The following is a 17,364-nucleotide window of genomic DNA, read 5'->3' on the forward strand; positions in this document are numbered from 1 at the left end:
TCTCTTCTCCCGGGCTGAAACTGAACTCAAAACCAGAAAGGTCCAAATGAGATGAGCTCCTGGGCCAATCAGAGCTCAGTCAACAAGATTTCAAATATATACTGCTTCTGGCAGCTGCGGCAAAAGGGAGCCTGCGCTGCCATCGGCACGTGTGTTACACATGTGCCAAGGCCCTCTTCTACCACAGCTGGTAAAATGGAAGTCTCGCTTTCCTAGGAAATGGCCAGGTGGCAAGTAAAGGGGGGGAGGGAGCCCTTACTGCCACCCACTGAGGTGGTGGTAAGGGGTCCCATGTTAACCTGGCTGTAACTGGGCAGCACATGGCACTGTCCAATTACCGCTGGGCACACTCTGGTGCTACAAAAATAAATAAATTTTTGTAGAACCGGAAATGACAGCGCAATAGGGGTGGAAAGCACTGCTGGGCTGCTGTGGTAGCCTGGCAGTACTTCCTGTATAACGAGCGGTAAGCCCGCGTTGAACTTACCACCTCTTAATAAAAGGATCCCTCAGTTCTGTGTAACAGCTTTACAGCAAAGAAACACCACCTGCTGGCCAAATAGGAGAAATACACTTCAGAACATAATCAATGCAGGAAAATATCCAATATATTTTACAGACTTAAAACACACTGTTTCTTCACAGCAACAATATGCAAGTTTTCTTCAGACATCAGGGATTGCAAGTTTTGAACTATTTACTTAGACTACGAGCATTTGTGCTCATTGCTTTCCATGTGCTAAGTGAGTTTAGGTGGTTTTCTATATTTAGATGACCTTTCCCTCTGCCATCATGTTTATTCTGGGGGTGACTTTCTGAATTTCCTTGTTTCTTTTTGTCACTCCCCACTCTCTAGTTTAAATATCTAGAACCATACCCTCTGAATTTGTCCTCAAGGATCATTTTTCCCATCACAGAAAGATGTAGCCCATCATTACAGTACAGCCTGTTATTTTTCTACATATTACCCCATGCTCCTATGTATCTAAAACCTTCTTCGTTACACCAAGACTCAAGCCATTTATTGAAATCCACTGTTTTGCATAATCTTTCCTCTCCCTCCCCCAATGTAGGAATTACTTCAGAAAAAGCCGTAGTCTGAACCAAGGATTTCAGTTCCTCCCCAAGCTTCTGGAGCACTATCTATGCTGTAAACTTGCTATTGTTGGCCAGGTCATTTGTTCCCAGGTGAATTACAACATCAGTATTTGAAGCCTTGCTCTCTTCTCGGATCACATTTAGTATTTGATTGGTACATCTGGTAGGTGAGGATCCAGGAAGGCATTTCACTAGGTTGGAACCTTTGAACTGTGTTCCTAAGTTAATGCCTCTGATAATGGAGTCTCCTAGCAGTAAGAATTTTCTGCTTTTCACCAATCTGTCATTGTTTGGGGGATGTTTCTTGGATTGTGCTACCTCCATTGCCTCTGGTTCCACCTCAGTCATAATGATGCAACGCGACAAAAGAATTAGACAGGAGCAAAGGGTGAGATGGTAAGTGCTTCTGTGTCACAAGTCTTAGCCTACCAGAGCCTACCATGACCCATCTATTTCTCTGTTGTTTCATTCTCTGTGGCAGTGGTGGTGGTAAATTGGCTGGGAATGGACTAATCCTGTATGCTTCTTTAATTGTAGCCAATTCCTTCTTGAGTTTGTTGATCTCATCTTTCAAAGCTGATATTAGAGACAGATAGGAGAAGCTCTAAGGCTCCAAATAGTTTGCCTTAGGATTAAAGCAGAACATGTATTGCATTGAATGAATGTCATGTTGATAATATTCACAAGTATGAAAAGGTTAAACTGTGATAGGGGATAACAAGGTGTAGGATTGACCAGTTAGGGTGTAATGAAGATACTTGTCCATTGATTGTCCTATATAAAGAGGTCCTATATAAAGGGAGTTCACCTAGGGGTGGGTGGGATTATAGAGTCAGACCCTCTGCAAGTGAAAAGACAGGTCTATAAAAAAAAAATAGGATAGAATAGAAGGAGGTAAAGTCAGCAGTTTATTCTTGATGTTCTTGAAGGGGAAGCTCTTTTTAGAACAAAAAGGTGAGACAGGTTATCAACTCCTGGTTTTTGTAATTCTCTGGCAATTAAAAAGAGATTTTGTAGGTGTTTAGAGCACATCTGGAGAAAGACTAGGGATAACTCAGTTTATGCTAGTTGGAGAAAAGAAATAAAGGTATATAAGTATCAGTTACTAAAGGCAAAAAGGAAATTTTATGGCTGTGAAATTGCCAATTCTGATAACCCAGCTAAAGTCTTATTTAAATTATATGAGAGTTAGGCTAATACTGAAAATCTATTAATAAGTCCAAGATCTTTTTATTTATTTGATTTTAAATACAATTCCAAAGCAAACTTTGACAAGAAATATGCAAAATCCTCAAAAGAAATAAAGATATTATGGGAATATTCCCTTAAGTGTCATATATGCTGTAGTCCACAAAATAATGGTAGTGGGGGGCTGATACATTAATCCTTAAAAAGAGGATAAGGATAAACTAACAAGAAATACTATCATTAAAGAAGGATAACGTCAAGTATAATTATATCTTAAAAACAAAAAGTCCAAAAACAGTAGGGTCCCTATGGTTGATTAGGAGTTCTTGCATTAAGAAATGAACAAAGTTGTAATGGTTCAAAGAAATGGTAAGTCTTAGTCTCAAAATAAATTACACATTTGCAAGGAAATCTTAATTGAAATTTAGCTCCCAAATTCAGAGTCTCTTGTCTCATAGATAGAAATCTCTTCCTTCTCTCCTGAGTGGTTCTAGAAACATCCGGGAATATTTAGATTTTTCCTCCCATAAACACAACTGTAGAAGTCTGTCTTAAATAAAGTCTTATTAATGCCTCTTTGTCCGGAAGAAAAACAAATGAAACTAACAAGGTAGATCTAAAATCTATTTCTTCTTGTGATTGTTCAAGAAGCGCTGATACATCCAAACTTTCAGGAAGAGTAGATAAAGGCAATTTTTCCCTTGTTTTAGGATCTCGAGCAGGCAAATAATAAAGCTTTTGCACTGGAGGAAAACCATTTTCCGGATATTGAATGATTCCAAGATCTTTACAAGCAAAGGCAGAGGAATTAGGAACATTTTTTTCAAGATAAATTCAAGAGAATTAGACAGTCTTTTAATCTGGATAATTTAGAATTAGTAACAACTTTATCCATTAATTTACAAACAGATGTTCCTGCAGATAGTGTTTGGGATGTCTTTGAGAGGGTCTCTTTAACAACTGTTAAGAAATACTTGATTAGGCTTTAAAAGAAATCATGTAGCTTAGATATTTGTCCATCATATTTGTTGTTTGAAATGCCATCAGAAGTATTAAATTGGCTCACTGAATTTGTCAATGTAAACCTCCAATTGAGATGTTATTCTGAATCTTTGGCAAGAATAGTTTTAACTCGTTTGCCAAAATATACAAGTGCTGACCTGACAATAGTGAAGAATTATCATCCTTTTGCTAGTATCCCATGGATGGCATGGGACGTTGTTGAGTATTCTATTAAATATTATATTTCATATATTGATAATTGGGCTACTAGACATTTTGTGTGTTTGAATAAACAAAAGACCAAATTACTCTGGTTTGGGGGAAATATCCCAAATAGATCTGTTGTTTTGGCTTCTGGTGAAAGCTTAAAAATTGAGGGTTGCTCTAGGGTATTGGAAGTTATTTTAGATTCTACTCTCAAGTTTGAAAAGCAAGTTGGTGCTCTGAGCAAAAGATTGTTTTTTAAACTTAGACAACTGTGTGCGATTAGGTCTTCTTTATGGCCAGAGGAGTTTAGAACTTTGGCACAAGCCACTCCTCTTCCCCATTTAGATTATTGCAACTCCTTACATTCCCGGATTAAGTGTAAATTGAAAGCTTGTCTGCAGTTAGTGCAGAACATAACAGCCAGATTAATTTCTGGTTTGGTCGGTTTGATAGCGTTTCATCTACCCATTGCATAGCATATCAAATTTAGGGCCCTGATTACTAGGTCACACTATACACACTGTTATAGAATACACCTGATCTGCACTTAAGTTAAGCAGAGGTATTTAGGCCTGATTTTAGGTGGCCTAAATGAGTGTGCCTAAATCTTAGTCACAGGAACAGCTACTAAGCATATTCTATAAATTACGCTTAACTGTAGGCATAGTTCATAGAATCGTGCTAAGTGCATGGTTTTTGGCACCGATTTTTAAGGCACCATTTATAGAATTTGGCCCAAAATAACTTTAAAATGCATTTATTATTTATTTTCAATTTATTTACACATTTATATTCTATTTAAAAGCTAAGGAGGGAAGAGTTATCAATTTGGGCTAAAGTTAAGATATGTTATTATACTGTTAACCCCAGTTATTAGTAACTAAGGAGCCCTTTTACTAAGGTGCGCTAATGGATTTAGTGCGCACTAACAAATTAGTGTGTATTAATTGCCATGCAGCCCACAGGTATACAAAGGGCTGTATGGCATTTAACACACATTAATCATTAGCATGTGATAAATCCATCAGCGCACCTTAGTAAAAAGACCCCTAGGTTTCATTGCATGAATTGAGACCTGTGCTAAGAAGCATGAGTTAGTAGTAAAATAACACAACTTAATGGCAGCCCACATTGATAACTTCTGTCCTAAGTAATACATCATCATAAAAATATTACAAGCAAATGAAAAGGAATAACACCAATGATATGTACATAAAAAGAAAAATATTGCTACAAAAGAAATCTAAAACACCACAAAAAGAAAAGACAAAGGAAAAAAACTCAAAGTCTTGTACTTCAGCTGGTAATTAAAAATCAAAATTAGGTCAACACCTACTACTACTACTACTATTTATCATTTCTATAGTGCCACTAGACATGTGCTACGTTGAACACTGAACATGTAAGAGATAGTCCATGCTCAACAGAGCCCAAAATTTAATCAAAACAGACAAACAGGACAAATAATAGATAAGAGAATTACTTAAGGTGGGAATGATAAAACAGAGATGGGTACTGAACAAGTGCATAGGAGTTAGGAATTAAAAGCAGCCTGAAAAAGGTGGACTTTTTGCTTAGATTTGAATACGGCCAGAGATGGAGCTTGATGAAGATAAGAGAGTATAGGTAGAGATAAGAGTGGGCAGATACTGAGGAGCTGCAGAGTAAATGCACTTGTAAGTCAATAACCCATCCGAGCTATTAATAACTATTTACCTTTCTTGTCTACCTTCCCTATTCTAGTTCATTACATTCTTTTCACATGTCCTTTGTAATGCCTTTCATAATGTAAGTAGTTATGATCATCACAATTTATAATACTGTTCCTACATTTCCTTGTTTTTACTGTATTCTTTACCATGTAAGATGCCTTCTTTTACTATGTAAGCCGCACTGGACCTGCTGTATGTGGGAAAGAGCGGGGTACAAATGTAATAAATAAATAAATAAATACATAAATAAAAAAGAGGAGTTTGAATGTGGAAATGGCTAGGAAGCCAATGAAATAACTTGAGGAGAGGGCTAACATGAGCATTGCGACACTGGCTGAATATAAGTCATACAGCAGAGAACCTGCATAAACTACAGCATCTTCAATTAGAAAAACCACAGAAATGCATTATATTAAGTCCCATTTCCTTCCCTTTAATTGATTAACATGGTAATCAGTACCAATAATTAGTACTTAACCAATTAACAGCACTAATTGGCTTTAATTAGAATTTATGTGCACAATGTTCTAGGCATATTCTATAACATGGTACATGTAAATTCTAATGCATGTAGCTGAAAATGGGGCGTGGCCATGGGCAGGTTGTAGGTATTTCAAAATACTATGCACATTATTATGGAATACACCCAATCTGCGCCTAAGTTAGGCGCAGGTATTCAGGTCTGGTTTTAGGTGGCCTAAATGGGTGCATCTAAATTTTAGCTGCAAGAATAGCACATGTGCATATTTTGTAGAACTTTAGGCATAGTTTATAGAATCTTACTAAATGTGTGGTTTTTCATCGCTGTTTTTTAAGGTGTCATTTATAGAATTTGGCCCTATATGCATACTTGCGTCTTCTGTCAATGCTCTGCTCACAATCTACCCTGTTACACTCCCACCAGCAAAGTATGCAACATTATGTCATGGTGCTTATAAGCTAATCTGTATTTCTATTTTTATAAGAAGCCACATCCATGTATACATGACTAACAAAACCCCCCATCAAAGTAAGCATGGGCACATACTATAATGCGTAAAGTACACACCATCTTATAAAATTACCCTGCAGATAAACAGTGTATATTATAAGGTTTATGGATAGAGATGTTGGAATCTTTCAGAAAACTAGGTTAGAGGTTTGACCCACACAAAGTAGGTTATACCAGCTCTAAAGCATATGTTAACAATAGTGTACTTTATTTTGTCTGCTCATATGACCTGCTAATCTAACAGCTGGAAGAAGCAATAGGATAAATATAAATACAATATTTGTGAGGAGAGGATGATTTGTGCTTCCACATTCCCAAGAGAATACCCAAACTAATGAATTATGACTAGGATCATGGTCACTGGAACCTACTGCAGTGCGGTTAGATTTTTGTCTGCAATATTTGGAAGCAGAAAATAGTCTGGGGAAAATGTATGGAGTCTAAGATACTCAGGGATCCTTTTACTAAACTGTGGTGTGTGTTTACCACAGCTTAAAAGGACTTACCATGGCACACGCTCAGGCATCCTGTGCTAAGTTCCCAATCAGCACATGCTATCCACATGCTAAAATATATATTTTTTATTTTAGCATGGAGGGAGCATGTCTGAGGGTGGAGAGTAGATGTTACAGTGCTAATTTGTTATTGTATTCACATTGCCATGTGCTAACTGATTAGTGCAGGATTACTGCATGAGCCCTTACCATCTTCAAAATAGGTATCGGTAAGTACTCCTGCAGTAATTTTTTTAAATGGCTGCGCGCTAGTGGCGACATCAGAGCATGGCCATTAAAGCAAAAAAGGGAAAATCAGCCATTTTACTGCTTTGGTAAAAATGACCGTAACATGTGGGAAAACCCCAAGTAAGGCCACGTTCTACCACAGCATAGTAAAGGAATTCCTCAGTTCCATTAATTTACAGTGAGAACAACAAAAACAAAACAGGAATAATAAAACAACAACTAGAACCTTGCAAACAGGTTGAGGAAAGCAAGTTAAGAGCTTGTCCATACAGTAAGATTAGACTTAGCTTTGCCTAGTAAGCAGACAAAAACATATAGCCTTGAAATACAAAAGAAAAAAAAAAAAAGAAGAAAATCTTTTAACAGTAATATTAGTACAAATCTTCTTTTCTGTCATAATATTCAAAAAAAGGCTCTCCAAATCTTTTCAAATCTAGATAATTCATTCTTCTTTTCAGCTAAAATGAGTTCATATTTAGCAATTAAACATACATATTTCTATCAAAACAGCATGTGAACTGGAATAGTATATTTCATTCAGATAAAACAACCCTACTTGATACAGCAATTACAATGTCAAACAATCACTTTGTTTCTAAAGGGATCCTAATGGACAGACACATCGACTGAAGTATTAATACTTTCAGGCTTATTTTCGAAAGAGAAGGGCGCCCATCTTTCGACGCAAATCACAAGATGGGCGTCCTTCTCACAGGGTTGCCCAAATCTGCATAATCGAAAGCCGATTTTGGGCGTCCTCAACTGCTTTCCATTGCGGGGATGACCAAAGTTCACAGGGGCGTGTTGGAAGCCTAGTGAAGGTGGGATTGGGGTGTGCTTAACACATGGGCGTCCTCGACCCATAATGGAAAAAAAGAAGGGCATCCCTGACGAATACTTGGATGACTTTATCTGGTCCTTTTTTTTTTTACAACCAAGCCACAAAAATGTGACCTAAATAACCAGATGACCACTGGAGGGAATCCAGGATGACCTCCCCTTACTCCCCCCAGTGGTCACTAACCCCCTCCCGCCCTCAATATTTTTTTTAAATATTTTTTTCAGTTTCTATGCCAGCCTCAAATATCATGCCCAGCTCCATGACAGCAGTATGCAGGTCCCTGGAGCAGTTTTAGTGGGTGCAGTGCACTTCAGGCAGGCGGACCCAGGCCCATCCCCCCACCCACCTTTACACTTGTGGTGGTAAATGTGAGCCCTTCAAAACCCACCATAAACCCACTGTACCCACATGAAGGTGCCCCCTTCACCCATAAGGGCTATGGTAGTGGTGTACAGTTGTGGGGAGTGGGTTTTGGGGGGCTCAGCACACAAGGTAAGGGAGCTAAGCACCTGGGAGCAATTTCTGAAGTCCACTGCAGTGCCTCCTAGGGTGCCCGGTTCGTGTCTTGGCATGTGAGGGGGACCAGTGCACTACGAATGCTGACTCCTCCCATGACCAAATGGCTTGGATTTGGTTGTTTCTGAGATGGGCGTCCTCGGTTTCCATTATGGGCGAAAATCGGGAACGACCATCTCTAAGGACAACCATCTCTAAGGTTGACCTAAATTTCGCGATTTGAGCGTCCCCGACTGTATTATCAACATGAAAGATGGATGCCCATCTTGTTTCGATAATAGGGGTTTCCCCGCCCCTTCGCTGGGATGTCCTCTCAGGAAAACGTGGGCGGCTCTTTCGATTATGCCCCTTTTTGTATGATAGTGTCGTGACCTGGAATGATCTGCACAATAACGTCCCAGATGTCTTTCTAATAATTTTCAAGGGCTGGACATATATAAAGTATATGATAAAAAATGCCAGTAGCTCCTTCTCAGGTCCAGCTGTTGGAATCCACTTTTTGAACATTTATTTTACCAGAGTCCAAATGGATTTATGCATGAGAAAAACTTAGACTGCAGTAGGGATGCTGACCAGAGAAGTCTATTGATTTTGGAGCAGAACCAACTCCACTGCTTTGCTGACAGCAAGGAGTTAAGTTCAGTCTCCTATAACAGTTGCACACCTAATGGTAGTTTCAGATCATAGTGCACCAAGGTCTTATACAGTTTAGGTGCTAGCCATGTTTTTATAGCACCTTCTTTCAATATTGTAAGCAAGATAGAAAACAGAGAGTAGGGTTAAATGGTCAGTATTCTCAATAGAGAAGGGTAGTATCATGAATCGCCTAGCCACCCGCCTGGGGTTACCCTGTGGCCACTTATAGGGTCTATCCCTAGCACAGCTCAGGTCCATCTGTACCTGCCTCTCATGCTCTACACTAGTACCCTCCTCCCAGTGAATGGGCCACAACCACCTCTGTGCAAGTCTCCTGCTCTCAAATTATCCCCAGTGATTTCTAGGTTATGATGCCACACTCCCAGTGGTCCCATAGTTCCCAGAAAGGACTCACAGACCCAACACACAAACCACCATGATTCTTTATCAGTCCAGACAGGCAGAACGAATAAACAAATGTGTTTATTCTCACACTGGAAAAATGAACAAAAAATGTGCAATCGGCAAACAATAATAGGCAACTGAAAAATGGATCAATTATAACACTGAACATCTATATACCTTTTATACAGTACCTGGGAAGGTCAGGATATATAACTGTTCACAGAGCTTCAGCAAAGAAATTTGTCTCTCTTTCCTCACGGGCTAAAACTGAAGCAACAGCCAGCAACAACTGCTGGGTAATTTCAAATTCCAGGCCAATCAAAGCCCAGTCAACAAATTTTTAATGTATACTGCTGCTTGCTTCCTGCCTGTGTTAAAGAAAAAGAACATTCAGTTCCCTATAACAGCTTAATAGCAATGAAACACCACCTACTGTCGAAATAGGAGAAATACACTTCAGGGCATAATTAAAACAGGAAAATATCTAATACATTTTACAAGCTTAAAACACACTGCTTCGTCACAGGTAGATAGTGGGGTTCCCCAGGGGTCTGTGCTGGGACCACTGCTTTTTGACATATTTATAAATGAGGTAATATGAGGTAAATTTGCTGACGACACAAAGTTATTCAAAGTTGTTAAATCACAAGAGGATTGTGAAAAATTACAAGAGTGTAGAAATAATAATATATATCTTTTATTTCTATTCTTCTATATTCTATTCTCCACCAATTAAATATAAGGTAATATGATAAGAATAAGAATATGTAAGAAAAGGGGCAATTAAATACTATATTTATTGAATTACATTAACCTGCACTGTAAGGTTTAAGGACATGTGTTGAGAACATAAAGACCATATATTTAACTTTAGAATGTTTATTTACAATACAGGTAATGTAATAATGTTACAAGAGAGAGGCAGTTTTTAGGAATCTTTCACAAGGGAAATGTGCTTTTCAAGATTAAAAAGCCTGAATTATAAATTAAGCTGGATAATGGTAACTCACTTTGATGGAGGCTGTTGGTTGGAGTGATGAAGGAGATCCTCGCTGCTGAAGGAGTCTTTTGTTGTAGAGTTATTGCTGGAGCCTGGAGAAAGTCTTATTTTAGATGTGTGTGAAGTCCAGCAGAGAGGCGAGAGGCAAGAGGCAGAGCGAAGAGAACAAGAGCAAAGAAGCAAGAGAGCGAACTGCAAGGTTGCCAGATGGGAAAAATTTCCCCAGCCCAAAATCAGCCCTAAACCCGCCCAAAAAACGCCCCAAGTCAACCCCGCCTCCCACATCACCAACCCCGCCCCTCATATAAGCAGCCCCGCCTTCCATGTCATTAACCCCGCCCCCTGACCACCCCTGACGTCGTTAACCCCGTCCCTGACGTCAACCACGCCCCTGAAAAGCTTTTATTGGACCACATCGGACCAATAGAAGCCACGGGAAAGCTTCTATTGGACCAAATTGGACCAATAGAAGCCCTGGAAAGCTTCTATTAGACCAAATTGGACCAATAGAAGCCCCGGAAAAAAGCGCACAGCGGCCACAGGAAAAAAGCCCAAACCCACACCCCGCAGCCGCCGAAAATTTTCTGCAGCTGCTCGCAGAAAACCCGCCCAGTGTTGCGGGAAGACCGCAACCCTGGCAACAATGGCGAACTGGGCATTTTCCAGGCTTTTTATAATCTCTTGTTGGACCATAGGCTGAGGTCATGTGGGATGTACTCGATCCAATGAAAACTCTGGGATAGCTGAAAACTGGTTTCATCTATTTTTGAGATGGAGCATGGTAAATGGTCACATGTTTAATGACATCATAAGTCTTTCTGTCTGGACATCTTCTGTGATATACATCCAGAAGGTATCTGACAGGATTAAAAGAATCTTTGTCTGAGAGTAGATAGGCTTTTTAGGTGGAGTTTTGCTGTCTTTTGTTAACTCCAGTCTCTGTGATTGCTGTCCATCTTCAGATTTTTGTTCTTTGGAGGTGTGTTGATGGACTTTAAGTATCCACCAGGCTAGCTTTTGTTATCAGTAGTTTCCAGGGGGAAGGGGGAAGGTGAAAGCCAGACCAGTTTATCTGATACTCTTCCAATAAGTCTTTGTAGCTGTATTTTTTTTATATATACATTTGTACCTGATCCAGCAAAATCAATAATTCTGATAATTATACTCATATCATGCTACAAGAGGACCTTATAAGACTGGAAAATTGGGCATCCACATGACAGATGATGTTTAATGTCAGCAAGTGCAAATTGATGCATTTGGGAAAGAGGAACCCAAACTATAGCTATGCAATGCAAGGTTCCACATTAGGAGTCACCAACCAGGAAAGGGATCTGGGCGTCATCACTGATGATACGTTGAAACCTTCTGCTCAGTGTGCAGCAGCGACTAAGAAAGCAAATAGAATGCTCCTTGTTTGTGTTGTCCTGATGCAGCCTTGTTAAAACTTTTCCTGGCCTCCTTGAGAATGCTGCTGAATTACATCAGCAAACCCACAAAGGAAATATGTCACTCCTGATCCTAATCCAGTCCAGGACTCTAGTCCTGCTTATCAAGATATTTCTCCTCATAAAACAAAAAGAAAAGTCACAAAAATGTTAAAAACCCTACCAGTATTAATCTAAGTTCTATTTACCTGGCTTTACTGTCCTGAGAGAAGACTCTCTCTCTCTCTCTCTGTATGACCTCTTTAGCAGATAGTCTTTTTGTAATTCACAGTTCTTGTTAGTAGCAATGTTCACAAGGCACCCAAAAGAAACAGGGAGGAGTGCTCCTTACCCCTCCCCCATTCAATAAGATTCATTTAACACACTGTAGGCGTGCAAACTTTTTAGGGTGTGCTAAAAATTAGGAATATAATGGGTCTCTCTATCATTAGTGTGCACTAAAATGTTATCGTGCCTACAGCATGGCTGAGTAAACAGGGCCCTAAGTGTTGGTAAGAGTTCATGCGTTAATCTTTTTCAATGGCCATGTGCTAATGGCAACATTAGCACATGACTGTTAATTAAAAAAAAAAAATGGAAAATCAACCGTTTTAGTGTTACTGTAAAAATGTCCTTAGAATGTGGGAAAACTGTGCCTAAGGGTTTACTATGTCCACTTTTTAACCACAGCTTAGTAAAAGCACCCTTAAGATACTTAGGGGGTCTTTCACTAAAGATTAGCTTGAGTTTTTTATTCCTATGGGCCCTGCTGCAGATAACTCGAGCTAATCTTTAGTAAAAGACCCTCTTAAATGTTATGTATTTCAGTGGTGATTTTCATATCTGCATCTGTAACCAGTTTGAGTCAGATGTATATTGCAATAGACAAAAAGTTCCACATTATAAATCTATGATCTACAGTTGTTTATCCTCACCCAACTTTTCTACAAGCTACTCTCAGTATAGTTTAATATCAAAAACAATTTATGAAGAGATAAAATTCCATTATATCCCAAAGGCAATATATCTTGACTGTTTTACCATGTATGAATCAAAAGCTATTAGATTTATGCTATGCCTGGATTTTTATCTTAGGGGGAAAATCTGTCAGGATGGAACAAAGTAAACTTAATAATCCAGTCTTTATTAAGAACAATTTATGCTAAAACAGACACTTATTTCATTTACTTTCCAATATGTTACCATTCCAGCATAACAACTTAATAAAAGCAAGAAAATCCTAATGTAACTAGAATGAACAGGGGAATCTGCTAAAACACCAGGATCAGTTATATTATTTTCTAGAGGTGGGAGGATTGTGAATGTACGATATATTAGAAGGTGTTAATAAACTGAGAAATTTGAGAGGGCCTAGTAATTGGAGCATAAGTCAGTGAGCTACATATTTCTATTCTATGCTATTCTATTCTAGTTCAATATTTCTATACTGCCTTTAATCTTGCCTTCAAGGTGGTTTACAGCAAAAGATGAATATCTCAATCAGATATTTCCTTAAATTTTATAACATAGTGCTTACAGTGCAAAGAAATGAGTAGCCCTACGTACGTCCAACGTGCGTCAAATTGGCACTACCACCCGGCTACTGCGTTCCCCGGGTGGTAATTCCATTTATGACGTGCGCCCAGAACATGTGGTAAAAATCTTTTCTATTTTCTACAGCGTGGCGCTTACCCGTCAGTAATCAGCAGTTTACGCGCGTGAGACCTTACCACTAAGTCAATGGGTGGCGGTAAGGTCTCAGCCCGAAAATGGAGGCATGCTGGTTTCCTAAAGGACAAGTCCATAAACCACTACTAAATGGACTTGGGGAAAAATCCACAATTTCAGGAATAGCATGTATAGAATGTTTGTACGTTTGGGAAGCTCGCCAGGTGCCCTTGGCCTGGATTGGCCGCTGTCGTGGACAGGATGCTGGGTTCGATGGACCCTTGGTCTTTTCCCAGTGTGGCATTACTTATGTACTAATTTTGCTGCACATCCATTTTCTGACACAAAATCCCTTTTTTTTCCAGGCATGCTGAACAAATGGGCCTGTGCACGCGTCCAAAACACATGCCTGCACCATCGCAGGCCACTTTTAGGCATGCCTTAGTAAAAAGGCCCCTAATTTTTTAAGGCTTTTCGAAACAGAAAATAATTAGATACTTTCCGTATTCAAAATGGTATGTTATTCCAAATTTTTGGAACCTGAAAAGCAACAGAGCATTCCCAAATCGACTTCAAATTTATCCCCTTCATTCAGTGTTACATTTTTAGTACTTCTTAAATTTCTTCTCAATCCTGGAGATGGTAATAATTTTATCTCCATATCTGAGTTCATTCCGTAAACATATTTATGAATTTGGCAAGGTATTTTGAATTGGATTCGGATCTCTAATTTTAACCAGTGCATTCATTTCTTTTCAGTGTTTAAGCAATATACAAAAGGCTGTACCATTTAAAAAAAAAAGTGTTTGTACTTGATGTATTTCTTGCTGTGATGTGAGAAGAGGACAAAATTGAAGCTGTAAGTGAACTTCATCTAGCACTCAATTATTGACGACTCTTGTTTCTCCTAGCAAAAGGAAGGAGAAATTGAAGGTTCTCTCCTTTAAGTCTGCTGGTATCCTGGACCAATTTGGGGCCCTGTTTACTAAGGTGCACTAGCGTTTTAGTGCGTGCACAAAATTAGCATACACTAACTGTGTAGGCACCCATAGGAATATTATTAGCACGTGCTAATGGTTAACATGTGCTAAAAGCCTCTAGTGCAGGTTAGTAAACGAGGCCCTTATTGACCAGCTGGATACATAGCCACAGATGAGTCCTTGGTGGTTGATGTTTCTCACCTGCTGGACACAAACTTTTCTGCCTTATAAAAGGAAAGGCTACGTCATTAGCACGATGATGCAGAGATCTCTGTAGCAACTTGATTATAGAAAGACTGAGGCTCTTGAGTGGCTGTAAGCAAGCAGAGAAGATCCATGATAACAATTATGGGGATCAATGAGTGCTTTTTTACAATTTCTGGGAGGGCAATGGACAATTCTGGACAATCAATTCATATATAACAAATGATTTGCCTGGAAAGGGTATGAGTATCATTAGTAATTCATCACCTATGTGGTAGTGTAAAGGTATATATGAAATAAATGTTGTTAGCACTCGAGATATATTAATATCACACCTTCAAATGACCTGTTCCGCGCTCTAACTCCTAATAAGTTTGCATGACAGAACTACACACATTTAATTAATAATAACAAGACTAGGGGCCCTGCTTACTAAGGTGTGCTAGCATTTTTATCGTGTGCTAACAATACGTGCTACCTGTTTAGACTCCCATAGGAATATTATGGGCATCTACATGCTTAGTGTGTGCTAATGCTTAGTGCACGTTAAAAAAATGCTAGTGCGCCTCTAGCATGGCTTAGTAAACAGGGTCCTAGGTATATTCCAAATATTAGCATAGGTGGAAAAAGAGCAAACAACAGCCAGCATGGTTAAAAGGTGAGGTGGATTAAGAATTGGTTATTATACAGAAAATAGAGGGTAGGGTTAAATAGCCATTTTTCTCAATAAAGGAGGGTGAATAGTGGAGTGTCACAGGAATCTGTACTGGGACCAGTGCTATTTAACATATTTATAAATGATCTGAAAATCATAATGCTGAGTGAGGTGATTAGATTTGCAGATGACACAAAACATATATGGATTGTGAAAAATTGCAGGAAGATATTAGGAAACTAGAAGACTGGACATCCAAATGGCAGGTGAAATTTAATGTAGACAAATGCAAAGTGATGCACTATGGGAAGAATAATCCAAATCATATTTATGTGATGCTAGGGTCCACTTTAGATGTCAGCACTCAAGAAGAAGACCTAGGTGTCATTGTAGACAATACACTGAAATCTTCTGCCCAGTGAGCGGCAGTGGCCAAAAAATCAAACAGGACTCTTGGAATTAATAGGCATGGGATGCAAAATAAGGTTAAAAATATTATAATGCTTCAATATCGCTTCCTGGTGCAACCTCACCTTGAGTATTGTCTTCAGTTCTGGTCGTTTTATATCAAAAAAGATGTGGAGGGGCATAATCGAACGGGACACCCAAGTTTTCCTTAGATGTCCTCACAGGACGTCCCCGCAAAAGATTGGCGGCCATCTTTCGTTTCGATAATACGGTCGGGGATGCCAAAATCTCAACATTTAGGTCGACCTTAGAGATGGTCGTCCCTAGAGATGGTTGTCCTTGGTTTTCGTCGATAATGGAAACCGAGGACACCCATCTCAGAAACGACCAAATCCAAGCCATTTGGTCATGGGAGGAGCCAGCATTCATAGTGCACTGGTCCACCTCACATGCCAGGATACCTACTGGGCACCCTAGGGGGCACTGCAGTGGACTTCAGAAAAAGCTCCCAGGTGTATAGCTCCCTTACCTTGTGTGCTGAGCCCCCCAAAACCCACTCCCCACAACTGTACACCACTACCATAGCCCTTAGGGTTGCAGGGGGGCACCTAGATGTGGGTACAGTGGGTTTGTGGTGGGTTTTGGAGGGCTCACATTTACCACCACAAGTGTAACAGGTAGGGGGGAGGGTGGGCCTGGTCTGTCTGCCTGAAGTGCTCTGCAGTACCCACTAAAACTGCTCCAGGGACCTGCATACTGCTATCATGCAAACGTTTCCGGGATGTCTCCAATCTCATATCTATTCCCCTCCTCCCCCCCTCTTCCCTCCCCTTCTCATGTGCACTGTGGAATGCCCACTCGGTCTGCAACAAACTTCCCTTCACCCACGATCTCTTCATCTCTCATTCCCTTCACCTGCTTGCCCTAACTGAAACCTGGCTCTCCCCTGACGACTCTGCCTCAGTTGCGGCTCTATGCCATGGAGGCTATCTCTTCTCCCATACTCCCCGCCTAGTTGGCCGTGGAGGAGGCGTCGGGTTACTACTCTCGCCCTCCTGTAGCTTCCAACCCCTCCTCCTACCACAGTCTCACTGCTTCTCATCCTTTGAAGTCCACTCCATCCGTCTATTCTACCCGTTGCCACTCAGAGTGGCAGTCATTTACCGCCCCCCTGATAAATCCCTCCCTTCCTTCCTCACCGACTTCGATGCCTGGCTTTCTGTTTTTCTTGAACCCTCATCTCCATCCCTCATTCTCGGAGACTTCAACATACACGTTGATGACCTGTCCAACTCTCACGCTTCTCAGTTCCTCACTCTAACATCCTCCTTCAACCTCCAGCTTTGTTCCACCACCCCTACTCACCGTGATGGCCATTGCCTTGACCTCGTCCTCTCCTCTTCCGGCTCACCCTCCAATTTCCACACCTCAGCTCTTCCTGTCTCTGATCATCACCTGATCACCTTCACACTTCTTCACCCTCCCCCTCAGCCCCGCCCAACATTAACCACTACTTCCAGGAATCTCCAGATTATTGACCCTCCCACCTTATCATCTAGTATTTCTAATCTCCTCCCCTCCATCATGTCCTCCGAGTCTGTTGACGAGGCTGTCTCCGCTTACAATGCCACTCTCTCCTCTGCTCTGGACACCCTTGCACCATCCACCTCCCGTCCCACAAGG

Source organism: Microcaecilia unicolor, chromosome 1 (assembly GCF_901765095.1).
Source record: "Microcaecilia unicolor chromosome 1, aMicUni1.1, whole genome shotgun sequence".
Lineage (NCBI taxonomy): Eukaryota > Metazoa > Chordata > Amphibia > Gymnophiona > Siphonopidae > Microcaecilia > Microcaecilia unicolor.